The sequence below is a fragment of the Chiloscyllium plagiosum genome, chromosome 19 (genome assembly GCF_004010195.1).
Source record: "Chiloscyllium plagiosum isolate BGI_BamShark_2017 chromosome 19, ASM401019v2, whole genome shotgun sequence".
Taxonomy (NCBI): Eukaryota; Metazoa; Chordata; class Chondrichthyes; order Orectolobiformes; family Hemiscylliidae; genus Chiloscyllium; species Chiloscyllium plagiosum.
Window position 1 is genome coordinate 31,261,993 of NC_057728.1, and position 18,373 is coordinate 31,280,365.

Genomic DNA, 18,373 nt, shown 5'->3' on the forward strand with positions numbered 1-18,373 from the left:
CATTGCCACAGGAGGTTGTGGAGACCAGGTCATTGAGTATATTTAAGACTGAGATAAATGGGTTCTTGAATATCAAGGGGATCAAGTGTTATGGGAAGAAAGTGGGAGAATGGGGTTGAGAAACTTATCTGCCATGGTTGAATGGCGGAGCAGAGTCGATGGGCTGAATGGCCTAATTTCTGCTCCTATGTCTTATGGTCTTTGGGTCTGATCCATAACAGTGATGGAAATACAGGAGAGGTGGTGAGGTGTCCCAAGTGAATGAGTAAGAAGACAGGAAGGCTTAGTTTGGGGAGATATGATGTAGGAGAGTCATTGAGAGATGAAAAAATGTAATAGAGTGATCGACTAAGAGTTTTGGTGAGAGGTGCATGCTGCAGCACAGTCAGAGTGAGAGAAGAGGATGACACTACCCTTGCATTCCTTTGGACAATGGCCACCACATGAACTGGATGGCTGTTCCAAAGCAGACCAGTGCCATAGTCCTTTGTCAATTCTGGGCAAAGAGAATGGTGTTTCATGTAGCATAGATGGTTCTAATGTTTATCCATTTTGTATTAATTTTCTTGTATAGTATTATTCAGATAGCTGGAAAGCCTGTGTGTTTACTTAAGAAATAGTGCAAAGCAGAAGACTGGCAAGCATCTCCGGACTGCAAGCAGACCTGACAGTAAAGTTCAACTTTGCCACACATGGTTTATGATAAACACCATGCTTAACTATTTTTAGGAACAAACTGAAAACCATTCATTCTCCAAATTGTTTAAACTTCCTGTTCCAAGGTCCACCAGACATTAAGCATGAGGTGGAAAGTAACATACCGTAACATAGACAAGTATGTGATGATGTAGCTGGTGAAAGGGTCCTCCTCTTGTGTCAACAATTACCCTCCAGCAGCTTGAATTATTCAGTATTAGAGACACATTTGATCAAGATTGAGGAATCTGAAAATAAAATCCTGCACTGTTTTGGGAAAACTGTTCTAAACGTCCTCTTTGTTTTGCAGTTCATTCCTTCAGCTTTACTCTTAATTTGAAATAAACATTATTGAATTTTCGTTTTTGATGAGTTTTGTTGAAGTGTCTAATAACTATATTATCTCTAGATCAGAAGTATTTTCTATATGGAAATTTTTACTACATCTGGACTACTTTCCCAAAGCTGTCTGCAGACTACCCATTTTGGATTGTACATGGTTGAACATCAATGGCAGTTCAATAGTATAGGATATTGAAATGCACCTGCTGAAAGAGCAAATCGCTGTAGAGGACAGTATAATAATTATTTTCCTGCACGCAGTCAGCTGCTTATTCAGATCTGGCAAACTGTTAGAATCACTTTATAAACTTGGTATTCTCCAAAGCAGACTCTGCTGAATTGGATGATAGAAATCTGAAGATGTTAGATTAAACTCAAAATGTTTACTGTTTCTCTCTCCATGGATACTGCTAGAACTGCTGAGTTCCTTCACTTTCTGTTTGCATTTCTCCTGAGAAGGTTTCTTTTCTGACACAACGCAGGAATTTTAATGCAGTGATTGTATTTGGTTTGGGTGCAAGTGGGAGTGAAATCCTGTTGACTGCAATCTACTGGCTTTCACATTTCGCTCCAGCACATTAATCCCCATGCCACAATCTTCTTGGGTTGTCAATTTCACTATATTAATTGCTCAATTGGAGTAATATTGACATGGCTTTTGCAATTAAATTTTGGGTTTCCACACTTCCGAGAACTCACTAGTGAAAACAAGACAAGAACACTGCAATAATTTAGAGGAATTAAGACATGGCAGGGAAATATGCCAATAACATCTAAGCTGGATGCTAATGGGAAGGAATTTGTTGATCATTCTTGTGCTGAGAGTTTACTTTGTGTACTTTGGGATTTTGAATGTCTGCTCTGCACATTGAAGCTCTGATGTAACAAATTACGAAGGTACTGTTGTGCTATATCATTCTGAACCTCTGATGAAAGCCAAAATGACCGTCAACACCACTACCTCTTATAAGCAAAGAAAGAACTCATCAATGAGTGAGGGTACGTATGTGTTCAATTGATGAAAAGAATGTCATTGAAAGGCAGAACTTTGAAAAATGATGAAGGTGACAGTCTCATATGAATTGCATTCAGAGGAATAAATGTACTTAGAAGGTAAGGAGGTGTGAGGAGTAAGTGTTGGATAAGGCTTGAAGAGATCCATGCATTTGGGCTGAGGAGCACATTAGCCCGTAAGGAAACGTGCCATTGTTTTTATCTTTTCTGTCCTGCCTAGATTATTGAACCTCTTCCTTTGGTTTGGAGGATGGCACCATACTGTTGGTGTTGCTGGTCTCTTCAATTGCCTCCAACCATATGTTTTGGGTGATCCCAGACAGATTGTTGCTGTGTACTTAGTATATCCCTCCTGTTCCTCACAGCAACACACCACTGGATACATCTCTGAAGTCAGGATACAACCTTTTTTATTGCAGTGGATGTGTTTTTTTTTAATAGATATTTTTATTAGAAATTTAACATTTTTACAAGTTTATATTGCAGTGGATGTGTTTAATATATCACTGACAGATGTGCTTCAGGATTTTTCAAGAAGTAAAGGATATACAAAGTTTTTAAGCAGTATTCAGAAGAATTATTTTTGGCAGAGCATAACAAATGTAACAAGCAAAAGTTGCAGGTACTGGATTTAGTTTTAGGGAACTCAGCTTGGCAGTTATATGGAGGAAAGTTTTAGTGGTAATAACCATATTTCAGTTTCCTTTAAGTAAATGTGTGGAAAAGAGCAAAGATCGACTGAAAAATACAAGTTTGAAGATTAAGCCTAATCAGAGACCAAAAGGTTAACTAGCATATGGAGGCAGTAGATATGAGCATGGCTATTAATTCAAACTTTCTATAAGGGCATGACATGGGGGATCATTGCAGTTATTGGTATTGAGGAGGCAGAGGCATGTGGTTCATAAGTAAATGGTTTAGATTTAAATCTAGGACAAATCACTAACTTGTTTACAGATGAAGCAAAATATGGTCTTGTGATTGATTGGGGGGAAGAAGGTTGTAGGAAGGTATCAATGGATTGGACAAGTGAACAGAAAAGTAAGAAATGGAATTCAAACCAGAGATATTTAAAATAATGCATTTTGGAAGGATACACAAGCCAATTGAATACACAATAAATATTTGGAAATGGAAAGAAATATAGGGCCTTGGAATGCATGTGCAAATATCTCTGAAGATAACAACAGATAATTAAGATGATTAAGAAGGCATATAGGATATTTTCCTTTATTAACAGAAGCATTTAAGGTCTGAAACGTTATTGTTATAACTATATATATCATTAGATAGACAGTAGGTAGTATACTGCATTTATCTGATCACTGTTTTACAGAAAGGATATAGTTGTAATTGAGAGAATGCTGAGGAGATTTACAAGTTTGTTGTCAGGACTGGAGAATCTTACTGTGAAGAAATATTGCGTAGGCAGGGGTTTTTGTTTGAATAGAAGAGAGCTGAGGAGAGATAGAGTCATGGTGGTTTACAGCATGGAGACAGGCCCTTTGGTCCGAACTGGTCCATGCTAACCAAAATGTCCATCCACACTAACCTATTTACCTGCACTTGGCCCATACCCTTCTAATCCTTTCCTATCCATGTATTTGTCCAAATATCTTTTAAAAGTTGTCAATGTACCCACCTCAATCACTTCTGCTGACAGCTCACTCCATCTGCATACCACCCTCTGTGTAGAAAAGTTGCCTCTCAGATTCCTTTTTATTCTTTTCCCTCTAAACTTAAACTGATGCCCTCTAGTCCTTGATTCTCCAACGCTGGGAAAAAGACTGAGTGCATTCACCCTATCCATGCTGCTCATGATCTTATACACCACTATAAGGTCCTCCCACAGTCTCCTACGGTCTAAACAAAAAAGTTCTAACTTATCCATTGACTCAGACCATTGAGTTCAGGCAACATCCTTGAAAATTTCTTCTGCACCCTTTCTAGTTTAATAACATCCTTCCTATAACAAGGTGACCAAAACTGAATACAGTACACCAAGTAGGGCCTTTATAATTGCAACATAATTTCCTAGCTTCTGTACTCAGTGCTCTGACTGATGAAGGCCAGTGTGCCAAAAGCCTAAATCATTGCCCTATCTACCTGTGACTCCACTTTCAGAGAACTGTGAACCTGAACTCCAAGATCTCTCTGTTCAATTACACTCCTTAAGGCCCTACCATTCACCACGAAACTCCTACCTTGATTTGACTTTCTAATTATTTATATTAAACTCCGTTTGCCATTTCTCGGCCCATTTCCCCAGCCGATCAAGGTCCTGCTGCAATTTCTGATAACCTTCCTCACTGTCCATGACGCCGCCTATTTTAGTGTCATCAACAAACTTACTGATCATACCATGCACATCCTCATCCCAATCATTGATATAGATAACAAACAGTAATGGACCAAGCACCAACCCATGAGGCACTCCACTAGTTACAGGCCTCCAGTCTGACAAGCATTCTTTCACTACTACCCTCTTCTTCCTAACATCAAGTAAATTTTGTATCTAATTTACCAGCACACACTACCCCCCCCTTCCCCCCGAGAAAACGGGGTCATTAACACCATTGCTTCATTGGAGGCTCACTGATGATGTTACTTAGTATGGTGACGAAATGTCTGAAAACGAACTTTCCAGTTAAGCGAGCAAACTTACATCCAGAACCTCAACCTGAGCTACAAACCTTCTCAAAATTACTGCATATCTTTGTATATGAGTAATGTGACACTCATTAGGGTTCTGTCTACACAGCTATTGGTTCAAGGAGTAGTAGGGGAAGTGCAAATGAACTAAAGCCAAAGGTGCACACAAATAGAGTTTCAGCCAGCAGAAAATTGATCTGTTTCTGCCTGTCCAACAACAATGTATTTAGTTCTGAGGTAGCTGAACAGCTTGAGGCTGTGAACAAGATAGTGCGAAACTCGGGAGCTGTTCTGTTATCTATAGCAAAATCTACTTTAAGCCCGAAAACAAAGTTTTATTTCTCTTCAGCTGTTGGTGTAAGCTGTGACTATTGATTAATACATCAAAGATCTTTTATAAGTGTGAACAAGCTACCTTGTGCCTCCTGCTAACCAGTGACAGCCTCCCTCAGGCGACTGACTGTGTAGAGTTTGCACGTTCTCCCCGTGTCTGCGTGGGTTTCCTCCGGGTGCTCCGGTTTCCTCCCACGGTCCAAAGATGTGCAGGTCAGGTGAATTGGCCATACTAAATTGCCCATAGTGTTAGGTAAGGGGTAAATGTAGGGGTATGGGTGGGTTGCGCTTCGGGCGGTCGGTGTGGACTTGTTGGGCCGAAGGGCCTGTTTCCACACTGTAATGTAATGTAATGTAATCTAATCTAATCTAAAAAGGAAGACCAAGAAGCAATGTTTTGATCAACACAGAAACATTTCAGCAGATCCCATGAACATGGACCACTGAGCTGCTTTCCCAGTTTTTCCTTCAGCCCATAACACATTTTTTCCTTATCAGTTTCTGTTTTGGTGCTTGTGTAAGGGGAGAGTTATGTGTTGACTGTTCAAATTGTTTTTCTGTACCTCGTCTATTTATTTGTATTCTTGTTAAGTAGTTCTTGTTAAATACCTGGTCTGTGCTTTCTGTCAACCTGGGTGTGAAACTCAGGTAAATTGGGAATTTTGCTTCTGTACAATCATTGACTTTTGTGAAGACTGTGGGAATAGCAGGGTTCGATTTCCAGTGAGCTACCCCAGTGAGGTATGACGCTGCAGACGAGGTGCTGGTAGGCAGCCATAGAACGGGTGGCTAGTTGATTCTGGAGATGTATCAGTGGATTAGAAAACTGACAGTGTGACAGGGCGGGAGACAAAAAGCAGGTAACTATAGGCTAATTAGCCTAACATCTATTGTTCAAAAAGTATTGGAATCCATTATTAAGGAAGTAATCACAGGATATTTTGAAAATCATAATCTAATCAAGCAAAGTTATCATGGCTTCATGAAAGACAAATCGCATATTAATTTATTAGAATTTTTTGAGGAAGTCTTTTGAGAACCAGAGTACATGGGGCGAACTGGTAGATGTGTTGTATTTAGATTTCCAGAAAGCATTCAAGCAGGTACCTCACAAAAAATTAGTAAGTTAAGAGCTCACAGTGTTGGAGATAGTATATTGACATGAATAGAGAATTGGTTAATGAGGAGGCACAGCCAGTGGAGATAAGAAGTTTTTTTTCAGGTTGGCAACCTGTGACTAGAGGGATTCCACAGACATTGTGCTGGACCCACAACTGTTTACAATATATGTAATATTGATGGAAGTGAGTCTGCTGTCATTAAATTTGCAGAAGACCCAAAAATTGGTGGAAAGGCAGGTTGCAAGAGGGGTATAGACAGTTTACATAGAGATGTTAAAACAAAAACAGAAGTTGCAGAAAAAACTCAGCAGGTCTGGTAGCATGAAGAGAAATCAGAATTACATTTCTGGTCCAGTGACCCTTCTGCAGAACTCTGTACCCGTACCCGAAATGTTAACTCCGATTTCTCTTCATAGATGCTGCCAGACCTGCTGAGCTTTTCCAGTAACTTCTGTTTTTGTTTCTGATTTACAGCATCCACAGTTATTTTGGTTTTAAAGAGAGATTTTGATTGATTAAGTGGGCAAAAAGTTGGCAAATGGAGTATTATGTGAGAAGATGCGAAGTTGTTCATTTTGGAAGGGAGAACAAAATGTCAGATTAGCCGTGATCTTATTGAATGATGGAGAGCCTTGAGGGGCCTAACAACCTACTCCTGTTTGTATTTCATATAGCCTTATGGTCTTATGATTTAGCTGGCACAGGCACAATATTCTTTTTCTAGGCTGTTAGTTTTGAATGGTGTATTATAGTAAATCCAATAAAGCACTACCTATTGGGTACCTGAAACTTCAGCTGGAGTCAGAACAGCAGTTATTGAGGATACTTGAACTGTTTCCCACTTGGATAACAGGCATACCACAGCATTAGATTTAAAGCACATTCATTTGGCAGGAGAACTACAAAATCCATCTATTGTTCCTGGACCAGATTCAGTCTACAGTCATTAAATTGAATTGCATGAGCCTACATCATAGCAACAATGTTACCGAATGTGGCTTTTCAGCCCTCTGAAAATGATGATGAGATCGTATCATCGAGTCAGTAGTTCTTAAGGCAGATAAAACTCAATGTCTAATTTTTTTTAGAATTCATCAGATGTGGGTATCTCGCTGGACAGCCTTTATTGCCTATCTCTAATTGCCTTTCAGAAATTGGTGGTGGATATCCTTCATGAACCACTGGTCCTTGGTATATACACCACAGTGCTTTTAGGAAGGGAGATTCAGGACTTTGAGACAGTACCAGTGAAGAATTGGAACATAGTTCTAAATTAGGGTGATGTGAGGCTTGGAGGGGAACTTACAGCTGGTTGAGTTCCCCTGCATCTGCTACTCTTGTGTTTCTAGGTGGTAAAGGTCAGAGATTAAGATTGTGTTGTTAAAACCTTGCTGAGTAACTGCCATGCATCTTGCATGTGGTATATACTGCTCTCATTATCTGCCAGTGATGGAAGGAGTGGATACTGATAATGGTCAATGGACTGCTTTATCCTGGATAATATTAAGTTTCTTGACTGTTGTTAGAATTGCAATCATCCAGGCAAGTGGAGAGTATTCCATCCCACTCTTAACTTGTGCCTAGTACACAGTGGACAGGTTTTGGGGAGTCACATGGTGAGTGATTGCCACAGAATTCTCAGCCCTAACTTCTTGTAACAGTATTCAAACAGCTAGACCAGTTCAATTTCTGGTCAAAGGTAACTCCCAAGATGATGTCAGTGGGAGATTCAGCAATGGCAGTGCATTGACTGCTAAAGGATGATGGTTAGAAGCTTGGCTGTCTGGCAGAAAGCAAAGAGTTGGGACAAAAGGGTCTTTCTCAAGATGACAAATGGTGTTCCACAAGACTCAGTGTTGGGACCACAACTTTTCACTTTATACATTAATGATCTAGATGAAGGTACTGAGGACATTCTGGCTAAGTTTGCAGACGATACAAAGTTAGGTAGAGGGACAGGTAGAATTGAGGTTGTGGGGAGCCTGCAGAAGGATTTGGACAGGTTAGGAGAGTGGGCAAAGAAATGGAAGATGGAGAACAACATGAGAAAGTGTGAGATCATGCACTTTGGTAGGAAGAATAGAGGCATGGACTATTTTGTAAATGGGAAGAAAATTCAGAAATCTGAAGTGCAAAGAGACTTGGGAGTTCTAATTCTGGATTCTGTCAAGGTAAACTTGTAGGTTGAGCCAGTAGTTAGGAACGCAAATGCAATGATGGCATTTATTTTGAGAGGACTTGAATATAAAAGCAGGGATATACTTACAAGGCTCTATAAGGCTATGATCAGGCCACATTTGGAATATTATGCACAGTTTTGGGCCCCGTATCTCAGGAAGTGTGTTCAGAGGAGGTTCACAAGAATAGTCCCAGGAATGAAAAGCTTAACATATGAGGAACATTTGAGGACTCTGGGTCTCTCCTGGATGGAATTTCAAAGGATGAGGGAGATCTAATTGAAACTTTCAGAATGCTGAATGGCCTGGACATGGGATGATGTTTCCATTGGTAGGAGAGACCTGAGGGCACAGCCTTAGAGTAGAGGGAACACCTTTTAAAATGGAAATAAGGAGAAACCTCTTCAGCCAAAGAGTGTGAATTGATGGAATTCATTGCCATAGAAGACTGTGGACGCCAGGTCATTGAGTATTTAATGACGACTGAGATAGATAAGTTCTTGATTGTCAAGGGGATTAAGGGTTACAGGAGAAAGTGGGAAAATGGGGTTGAGAGACTTATCAGCCATGCTTGAATGGCGGAGCAGACTTGATGGGCTGAATGGTCTAATCTCTGCTCCTATATCTTAAGGTTAGTTTCTGTTGTTGTGAATTGATGTGTTTCTGGTTTTCCATGTATTAATCCATGCAACCTATACAAAATAGAGTCAGCTTTGGGTCAAGACAATACTCTTAGAGTTCATTGACAATTAACTATGTATACTCATATGACATCTCAGACTTACATGTGCAGTCTGTGATCTATGGTTACCTGAATTATGATTCTACTACATACATAGTAGACTGGCTAACTAAGTGACTGACCAACAGACTGCTTGATAACGGACTAATTGTGCAAATAGTAAGATAGAGACCATTTATACTGGAGCGGAACATGTTATGATGTTACCTAACTGTCATAAAAGTTTAGTGCCTTTCTGAGCACTGTGCAATAATTCAACAGGGTTAATTGTTGCCTTACACATATGTGGCATGAATGTCACTTCATACTAATCAACCCACAACAGAATGTTCATATTGCTGCATATAGACACAGACTGTTTCAATATCAGAGGATTGAATGGTGCTAAATATTGTGCAATCATCAGTGAACATTCCCACTATGGACCATGTGATGGAAGAAAGGTCATTGTTGAAGCAGCTGAAGATTGTTAGACTTCAGACATGACCTGTTGTGTTGTCTGGGGACTGAGATGACTTTATGGAGAGTTAATCAATGAAATGTTTATAAAGCTGAACTTCTATGACTCTCAGAAAGAGAGAATGAGAGTCACATCAGGTTTGAGTAGGGAAGAGCAATTTAATACCATTAGACAGTTAAGTTTGTGGCAGCCAACATTTTCAATGCTGGCAACAAGCCTTAACTATTTTTGCAGTTACAAATAGACAGGGCTTTACTTGAAGTTCAGTTAGGAAAAGTTAATGCAGTAGCTAGTCTCTCCGTATCTTGTGGAAGACAATAATGGAAAGAATCATATCTGGTGAATATATAGTAAGTCACGAGAAGAAAATGCTTGCAAACTTAAGTAAGAAGTTATAGAGTTTAGACAGGAGTGATACTTCGCTGGGTTTGAATGTCTGTAAAGGATAATGCTGGGAAAAAAGTTAAGCTTTTCTTTTGGCTGTTTATGTAAAGATCTTTCTAAATTATTATGTATGTGATATATATAGCTTTTTTTCTTTTGTGCACTAAACTGACAGTCTTTGCTAAAAGAAGGTCTAGAGTGAGGTGTGAATATGTTTAATGACTGACAGTACAGTAACAAAACTGCAAAAATAGAACTTATCACCTATCTAGCCAAGTTTTCATTTGGAGCTCTGAATTGTCCAGTATTACCATCAGTTCTGATCATAACAGTTTATCACACTGTTGATGATTCCTTCTGTCACTTTTCTGATGATCAGAGTAGACTGATAATTGGTTTCGTCCTGCATTTTCTGCACAAGAGACACCTGCACAATTTTTCACTGCCAGGATCATGCCAGTGTCACAGCTGTATTAGGCCAGCTCGACTAGGCGTTGTGGCTGGACTTCAGAATTTTTGTCAGATTGTTGTCAAGGCCTATAGGCTAGACAATTTAGGCATAAGTTAGGTTCACAAAATGTTAGAAATAATCCACAATTTTCTTATGATCTAAAAGCCTGTGCATAGTGCCAGTGGTGAAGTTTTTAGTGGCATTTCCTTGTGCACAGAGATCTTAAGAACATAAAAACTTGGAACAGGAGTCAGCAATTCACTCCCTGAAGCTTCCTCTGCCCTTTAAAAATGTTATGGCTAATCTCATAGCCCTTTAAACCATTGCTTTAAGACTCTATCTCCTCCTCAAATTTAATGAGTGTCATGTTTCTTGTCCTCAAACAGGATTTGTTCAGCACTGTTTCAGGAGCCATTGTACATAGAATCAGAGTTAACCACCATTTATATATCAGGACTACTACAATGTTCTTTTGTCCACAGAAAGCCTTGGTTGTCCGGCAGAGAAACACTAGGGTCATTTCCATAAGATAACCATCATTTATATACATGTCTCTAACTATGTCTAGTTAGTATTACCATTTTATCAATAAAAAATGTTTAATCTAACAACCATTAGGTGAACATTGAGATTAGTAAAATAATTGAACCTGAATAATAACATTTTAAAATAGAAAGCTCCAGAATGAAGTTTTTTGTGAGCTCCATTCCTATTATGTGTATGAGGTGCCCTCTAGTGAATCTAGAAAATCTAAAATTATATTCTACTCATTTCATGACATTTCTTCTACTTGACTAGTGGTACAAACAGAGTGGAACAAACGGCACCAGTCTCAGCCCTGCATCGTATTTACTAATACCTTTGTGGAGAAATGAACACCAATTCTTACATTAATATTCACTCAGTTATTTAATAGCAATAGTATAAATATTATCATAATGGTTAATGCATTGGTATTTGGAGTGCAATTTTGGCAATTCTTCAAGCAGAATATGCATTATTGGGCTATTAGGTCATGAATTTAGGAAGGCTAAGTTGGATAGTCCCCTGAAAAGGGGCATGTGGATTGTGAGGATCATGACCTGTGCTCATTGATTGAAATGCAATAACTTTGTGTGGCCAGTTTATATCCATCAATGGCTCAGTGGTTAGCACTGCTGCCTCACAGCACCAGGGTCCCAGGTTCAATTCCAGCCTCGGGCATTTGTCTGTGTGGAGTTTGCATATTCTCCCTGTGCCTGTGTGGGCTACCTCCGGGTGCTCTGGTTCCTCCCACAGTCCAAAGATGTGCAGGTCAGGTGAATTGGCCATGCTAAATTGCCCATAGTGTTAGGTGCATTAGTCAGAGGGAAATGTGTCTGGGTGGGTTACTTTTCAGAGGGTCAGTGTGGACTGGTTGGGCCGAAGGGCCTGTTTCCATACTGTAGGGAATCTAATCTCCACATCTAACCAATAGTAACCACGGCACATTGACTGGATAAATCAATAAACAGCTAATATTGTGAATAACTAGTGCCACTTATACTTAGCTTGCTATTCTTGAAGCAATCTTGCACCTCTTGAAGATGTGATTGTAACTGGTGTAACTGCTGGGAATTTGGATGACCAGAATTAGATTTGGGAAAAGGGAATGACACAACAGGAGAGAACAGTTTCTGAGGTTTGTGGATGCTATACTGGAGCCTTGATAGAAGAGACAGAAAGGAGGGGGTATGTTCTGTATCCACAAAGCAGAAGACACTTCAAAAATCAAAAAGCAAAGGGAGCCAACAGCTGTGAACTTAATGCCAGGAATCTGCTTCCAAGTGCCTGGGTACAGTTCTACATAAGGTTTAATGGCCTCCAAATTAGATGAGGGTCTGTGCATCAATTTTCAGATACCATATAATGCCAACTTGTACCTACAGTCTGAGTTACTGTTGAAATTACCATAGTTACCTACCAATAATGCCATTATAATTTGCCATTATATCTAGTGTTTATATGGTTCACCTAACCTTTGTGTACTTAGCACTGCTGCCTCAAGCCAGATCGCATGTTTCACCATTGCTAGTTATTCAACTGTGACACTTACACATGAACTAACATTCAGTTACTTACTTCGCACTTGAAGAATAAAGTAGCTCACAATTGGAGGCAGCAAGAGTTAACAGGACAGATAGAGGCATGGATGTAGGGTTTCACGCTGAGCTGGAAAGTTCGGTTTCAGATGTTTCTTCACCATACTAGGTAACATCATCAGTGAGCCTCTGGATGATGCACTGGTGGTATGGCCCGCTTTTTTATTTATGTGTTTAGGTTTCCTTGGGTTTGTAATGTCATTTCCTCTGGTGATGTCATTTCCTGTGGTGATGTCAATTCCTGTTCTTTTTCTCAGGGGGTGGTAAATGGGTTCCAAACTAATGCGTTTGTTGATAGAGTTCTGGTTGGAATACCATGCTTCAAGGAATTCTCGTGTGTGTCTCTGTTTGGCTTGTCCCAGGATGGATGTGTTGTCCCAGTCGAAGTGGTGTCCTTCCTGATCTGTATGTAAGGATACTAGTGAGAGTGGGTCATGTCATTTTGTGGCTAGTTGATGTTCATGAGTCCTGGTGGCTAATTTTCTGCCTATTTGTCCAATGTAGTGTCTAAAAATCAATGTCCAAAAATATCTTGCAAGAACTGTAACAAACACTACATTGGATAAACAGGCAGAAAACTAGCCACTGGATACATGAACATCAACTAGCCACAAAAAGACATGACCCACTCTCACTAGTATCTTTTCATATGGATGAGGAAGGACACCATTTTGACTGGGACAACACATCCATGCTAGGACAAGCCAAACAGAGACACACGCGAGAACTCCTAGAAGCATGGCATTCCAACTGAAACTCTATCAACAAACACATTGACTTGGATCCCATTTACTACCACCTGAGAAAAATAATGGGGAAATGACATCATCACAGGAAATGGCATCACCATAGGAAATGATGTCACCAACCCAAGGAAACTTAAACACTTAAATAGAAAATGAGCCACGCCACAAGTGTTCCATCCAGAGGCTCACTGATGATGTTACCTAGTGTGGTGACGAAACATCTGAAACTGAACCTTCCAACTCAGTGAGCAAACCTACAGCCAGAATCTCAATCTGAGCTACAAATCTTCTCATACATGCCTGCATAATTTGGCTCTCATGAAGGAAGACAATGTTCGATATTGCTGAGATATCTATTGCAGAGATTGTGGTCAGTACAAGGTAGAAACCATCAAAAGTGATGGCAACCTTATACCCAATCCTCCTCACATCCCAATTCTTCCTCAGCCCACATACTCTTCTGGTTTACCTCTACCCTCCCTACACCAAAAGTAACCCTTTTTTCATTCTCATTTCAGACATACAAACACCTGGCTAGGCAGTGGAGGAACACTCAGAGGAGAGTTATATTGAAAAATAGAGCACTAACATATGATTTCACAGTTGCAGCTATTAGCTCACATACTGACACTATGCATATCTCAGAGGATGGAATAGAGAAGGCATCTGCACACAGTTGGACATCAAGCTCAAGCTGACAATAGTTTGAATTTCCAGAAGATGAAATTGCACATGTTCTACTGTAAAGAATTCAAATATGGACTTCAGTGGAGCAGCTTATGGAATTTTTTTGCTGATTATGGATGTTAATACAGAACAGCCTTGATTATCTGAACGAGACGGGTGGGGAGTATTTTGTTCAGATAACTGATCTGATCATAAACAAAGAAAGCATTTATGGGTCCTTGAGATCTTGTATGGATAATCTGACATTCAGATAATTGATGTTTGGATAACCGAAGTTGTCTGTACTGAGGACGTCAGACCCAGACTGTAACTTAATATGATATCTTATATTGTGTTTTGTTTTGGTTTCAATAAAGTAGTATCTCACTGAAACATAAACATCTCTGCCTCATACTCTCTGCCTTCATCCTTTTCAGTTAAATTTGCAAAAGTTATATCTGATAACTGAGTTTCCAAATCATTGCCCAATTGTAGACTTCTTCCTATCTAATACCTGAGATCCAATCACGATAGAATCGGAAACAATCCGTGATGTTCTTTTTGTAAAATTTCAGTTTCTTTAATCTCCAATGATTGCACTATCACCCTTCATGAAGCTAATATTTTTGAACCTGTCAGGTCATTTCCCAAAATAAACTCAATTCCTTCTGTAGGAATTCGTTCCACAATTTCAGCTACTACTTTTCCATTTACTAAGACCCACTTTAATCCACTTCACTATAATGTAACTGGTTTGTAACCTCTATGTATACTTCCAATTAATATTTTCTAATTCATCATTCCAGGAGAAAGTGAGGGCTGCAGATGCTGGAGATCAGAGCTGAAAATGTGTTGCTGGAAAAGCGCAGCAGGTCAGGCAGCATCCAAGGAACAGGAGAATCGACGTTTCGGGCATAAGCCCTTCTTCTCCTGAAGAAGGGCTTATGCCCGAAACGTCGATTCTCCTGTTCCTTGGATGCTGCCTGACCTGCTGCGCTTTTCCAGCAACACATTTTCAGAGCTAATTCGTCATTCCCTCTGGAAGACAAATACTATCATCCACCAACATCAGTGACTGACCTACTCCAATGTCTTTCAATATTTTCATTGGTTTACCTTCTTGATTCAAAGCAGAAAGATAAATCTCCCTTTTGGGATAACAAGCTCAGACAGCCAGAGGTCTGATTTTTCTTGTCAATCTTTGGAAAATAATTTTTGTCCTGAACCATCTTTCCTATCATATATTCCAAGGAAATGTTCTCTTGAACTACTGCTAAAGTTTTAGTACCTACTTCCTTTCCTCTGCCTCATATCTGAAAGCTCTTAAGATTTTCCAGTAACTGCAATTGGCCTCCCATTTAATATCCAAAATTGACTTTGGTATGTCTAATTTTATTGCAGTGAAGGTGTGCTATTTTCCTTACATCATTTTTTTGGTTCGATCTTTTTTCATTACCTTGACATCCTTGTGTTCATGTTCTAAAACTAGTTGTTCTTCCATCTGCAATTTTCTATTTCTCTTTTCTCTAACATGTTCCATGGACAACTCATGTACATTAATTTCTCTATTTGGAGTTCATGTCTTTTCAATTTTGTTCCCCTCTGTTTTTGATTTTCATATTTTACCATTTCAAGTTTTCTTAATTCTGTTTCCCTTGAATTTTCTCTCTCCTATCTTTCCATTACCCTCTGTTTATACAAAATATACCTTGTATTGCACTCAAAAACATCGTTGCTATATTGCTCACACCAGAGTTTCTGTCTTTAAAACCTTAGATGTATTAAGTCACTTGTGATTTAATTGTTGGACTTAAACTGCAGATAGCTCCAGAAAAAGCTATCAAATATCTGAACGTAAACATACGTAGCTTTAAGTTATTTCTTCAGTGTTTTATTTCAACAATTCTGGTCGGGGACTAACATTAACTCTTTAATTCTTCACAGTAATCCAGATTGACTGCATCCTTCCCTTCTCAGGAGCACACCGCTACTTCTCTCTTCAAGCTATGTATGTTTTCCTTAAGCCAAAAAGTAAAAATTTCAGATATTTCTAACGATCCCTGGGGACCCAATATTTACCTTGCTGGGTTGCACAATAAAGGTAAACAAAAATCCAATAGAGGTCACAAACAAAACCAATAATTTTAAGGTTAGACCTCAAAAACTGCTTTAAAGAAATCACCATGATTGCAGAAATACTTACAGTATTTGATAATTAACTTTAGGCACTCTGAAAGCCACATGTTACTAACTCAAAAGTCCAAACTTATAATAAATAACATTAACAATATCTATAAAACACACAGTCTACATCATATTATGCACAACTAATTTCTTGTGTCACACCTGGGAAGGAGCACAAAGTGGCCATCAGCCTGGTAGAAAACTTTGTTTAAAAATAGAAATTGCTCGAAAAGCTCAGTAGTTCTGATAGCATCTGTGGAAAGAGATCAGAGATAACATTGTAGGTTGAGTGACCCTTCCTCAGAACTTCCACCACCATCCTACACCTGATGACAAAATGATCACTGTTTCCTAAATCTTCCCCCACTGCCACTTGATCCACTTGGCCCACCTCATTTCCACAAACCAGCTCCAACAGTGCATCGTTTTTTTGTTCGATGGACGCATTGTTGTGGGAAACTCTCCTGCACACAATCCAGGAAAATTTATCCCTCTCTGTCCTTACACAATGGTGTCCTGATATATATTTGGCTAGTGAGTTTGGAGAAGATTTGTAGCTCAGGTTGAGGTTCTAGATGTAAGTTTGCTCGCTAAGCTGGAAGGTTCGTTTTCAGACATTTTGTCACCATACTAGGTAACATCATCAGTGAGCCTCCGGTGAAGCACAGGTGTTATGGCCTGCTTTCTATTTATGTGTTTAGGCTTTCTTCCATTGGTGATGTCATTTCCTGTTCTTTTTCTCAGAAGGTGATAGATGGGATCCAAGTTGATGTGTTTGTTGATAGATGTCCAATTGAAATGCCATGCTTCTAGGAATTATTGTGCGTGTCTCTATTTGGCTTGTCCTAGGATGGATGTATTGTCCCAGTTGAAGTGATGTCCTTCCTCATCTGTATGAAAAGATACTGGTTAGAGTGGGTCATGTCTTTTTGTGGCGAGTTGAAGTTCATGTATCCTGGTGGCTAGTTTTTTCATGTTTATCCAATGTAGCGTTTGTTACAGTTCTTGCATGATATTTTGTAAATCACGTCTATTTTCCTTGTTGTCTATATAGAGTCTTTCAAGTTCATGAGCTGCTGTTTTAGTGTGTTGGTGGGTTTGTGGGCTACCATGATTCCAGAAGGTTTGTGTAATCTGGCAGTCATTTCCGAGATGTCTTTGATGTAGAGGAGGATGGCTAGGATTTCTGAGCGCATTTTGTCTGCTTGTTTGGGTGTGTTGCTAAGGAATAATTGACTGTGTTCATTGGGCACCCGTTCTTTTTGAATATGCTGTAGAGATAGTCTTCTTCAGCTCTTCTTAGTTCCTCAGTGCTGCAATGTGTGGTGCCTCGTTGAAATAATGTTCTAAAGCAGTTTCGTTTGTGGAAGTTGGGATGATTGCTTCTGTAGTTCAGTATTTGGTCCATATGTGTTGTTTTCTTGTAGATGCTGATTTAATGATTCCCATTGACTGTTCACTCTACTGTGACATCTAAGTATGGCAGTTTGTTGTGGTTTTCCTCTTTAGTGAATTTTATGCCAGTAAGAATATTATTGATGGTCTCTAATTTGTTTCGTTTAGTGATGACAAAGGTGTCATCCACGTAGCAGGCCCAATGTTTGGGTTGGATGGTTGGCAGAGCTGATTGTTCGAGTCTCTGCTAAGAACCATGATATCGGAGATCCCATGGGTGTTCCGTTGGTTTGTCTGTAGGTTTTGTTATTGAAAGTGAAGTGGATGGTAAGGCATAAGTCCACTAGCTTGATGTTGTTGTCTTTGCAGATGAAGTTGGCAGTGTTTGGTGTATGTATCTTTGGTTCTTCTAATAGTGTAGTCAGTATTTCTTTGGCCAGGTTGATGTTGATGGATGTGAACAGGGCTGTTACGTCAAAGGAGATCATTATTTCATACTCTTCTACCTTGGTGTCTTTGGTGTTCAGGGATCCTTAGGTGGAATGAATGGAATGTTGTGATTCTTCTACTAAGTGTTTTAGTCTTTGGTGTAGTTACTTAGCTAACCTGTATGTTGGTGTACCAGGTAGCAAGGCTATGGGTGTGAGGGAAGCTCTGTTTGTGAATTTTGAATAATCTGAAGAAGATTTGATCTATCACTAAACAAAACGAATTAGAGGAAACCTTCAAGACCATCAATAATACCCTTACATGCATAGAATTCACAAAAGAGGAGGAAAACCACAACAAACTGCATTCCTAGATGTCACAGTAGAGCAAACAGTCAATGGGGATCTTCAAACCAGCATCTACAGGGAAACAACACATACAGAACAAATACTGAACTGCAC